This window comes from Tupaia chinensis, unplaced genomic scaffold (genome assembly GCF_000334495.1).
Source record: "Tupaia chinensis unplaced genomic scaffold, TupChi_1.0 Scaffold000622_1, whole genome shotgun sequence".
NCBI classification, from domain to species: Eukaryota; Metazoa; Chordata; class Mammalia; order Scandentia; family Tupaiidae; genus Tupaia; species Tupaia belangeri.
This window is the reverse complement of record NW_006160142.1, coordinates 5,642,005-5,644,332: the sequence shown is the minus strand read 5'-3', so window position 1 is coordinate 5,644,332 and position 2,328 is coordinate 5,642,005.

Here is a 2,328-nt window from a genome sequence, read left to right as displayed (position 1 = left end):
CTCTCTAGCTTGCTCTTCCCTTCAATGCCTCCCCAAGCCCCCATGTGCTCTGGTACTGAAAACAAAAACAAAATAAAACAAAATGATTGGCCAATGTGATAGTATTAAGAGATGGGAAATCTTTAACAGGTGATTAAATCATGAAGGCTGAGCTGTCCTGGATAGGATTAGAGCCCTTATAAAGGGCTCAAGGCAATAGGTTCATTGTCTTCTACTCTTCTGCCATGTGGTGTTTGTTCCCATGTGATGTTTGTGCTGTGTGCTATTTTTTCCCTTTTTCCTTTTTCACCCTTTCTCCCACACAAGGACACAGTGAAGGAGTCCAGAGACTGTCACCCTAAAATATAGCACCTTGGAATACTGATTATTTTAAAGACCCCTGAAGGTAAGCAAATGCTTGAACAGGTTTTATCTGATACTTCCTTATCTTCTTGAACCACCAGACCTACCAAAGTAGAAAACAATTACTTTTAGTCCCTCTCCTTAGTTTTTATTAACCAAATCGATATTGCAGAAAGGGAAATTAATTAATGAATGTCAACACGCCTGGACACATTTAGTCATAAACTATTGTTTATCTCCCAGGCCCATTCTTTTCCCAAAGATGTAATTTACTAGTCATTTTCTGAGCACTGGGCTCATTCTCTTTCCTTAGTTCATTTATTATCCCTTAAAATTACTTGTTTTTCCTCCTCCCTTATGAAGAAAGCATCTAAACTTCACTGGGATATTGCAATCACACTACTGTGATTTCTCCTGTTCATGTTAAATACAAATTTTGTATGCCCTTTATTAAATTGTCTTTTATCAGTTAATTTTCAGTGAGCCTTCAAAAGCAGTAAGAGGGACCAGCAGTTGGCATAATAGCTATGTTGCTGGACTCCCATGTAGTCAACCATGGTTTGGGTCCCGGACCCGGTGGCTTAAACTCATGCTGGGCATGTGTGCGTGCGTGCCCAAGATCCTGAGAGGAGAATGGAGGAGAAGGGATTGTGGCATGGCCATCCCCCCTGGGGGGTGATTTCTCACTTTCTGTCTCTCTATCTCTGTCTTTCTGGCGAGTGCGTGCGCCCTACAGCAAAAAAACTCTCAAAAAATAAATAAATAAACAAATAAAAACAAAAAGTAAGGAAGTTTTTCCTCCTCAGTCTTAAAGCAACAAGAAAGCCCTCATCAGACACTGAATGCTGATGCCTGGCTTTTGGACTTTCCATCCTCAGAGCTGTGAGAAATGTTTATATATCACCCAGTCTGTGATATTTTTCTTCCTTCTTCCTTCTTTTCTTTTTTCTTTCTCTCTCTTTCTCCGTTTTCCTTTCCTTCCTTCCTTCCTTTCTTTCTTTGTCTCTCTTTCTTTTTTTATTTTTTATTTTTTTTTATTTTGAGACAGGATACATGTGCTTCCTGAGAGAGTCAAACAAATAGAGAGAGGAGGAAAGTGAGAAATCACCCCAGTTGGGATGGTCATGCCACAGTCCCTTCTTCTCCGATCTCCTCTCAGGATTTTGGGCACATACGCACATGCACCCAGGATGTTTTTCAAGCTGCCAGGTCTGGAACTTATGTGGAATCCAGCTACCTAGCCACCACACCACCAGCTGGCCCCTGTGATATTTTCTTATAGCAGCCCAATGTGTCAAGACAAAGATCTATTAGAACCTTCATTTATAAAATGTTTACTTACATAAAATACTTCTTTAGAAATCATGAGTCATAAAATGTCTCTGAAATGACTGCACCCTCATTAGAGTGTGAAGAAAATCCAAACAGAAGCACATGAGCACACTGCTTCATTTCTTCCTGTTCTGTCCTAACTCCTGCTTATTCAGACAAATTACAGACTTAAAAATTAACAAGCCTCGGAACTAGCAGATGGTGTAATGGGTATGTTGCTGGACTCCCATGTAGTCAACCGCGGTTCGAATCCCAGGGCCGGTGGCTTAAACTCACACTGGGTGCGTGTGTGCCCAAGCTCCCAAGAGGAGAAAGGAAGAGAAGGAATTGTGGCGTGGCCATCCCCCTGGTGGGGTGATTTCTCGCTTTCTGTCTCTCTGTCTCTCTCTTTTTGGTGAGTGCATGCGCCCTATAGAAAAAACTTCTCCCAAATAAACCAAACAAACAAAAACAACAACAAAAAACCCCTGAATGTTCATTTAGGAGAGACTGGATAAGTAAATTAGGTCCTTCTTACTGTGACCACAAATGTCAGGAGAGGGCATTTGACTTGTTCTGAGAGCAGTGAGGAACTATTAAAATTTCTAGTGAGGCAACAGCAGATGGCATAGTGGTTATATTGCTGGATTCCCACCTAGTCGACAGTGGTTCAAG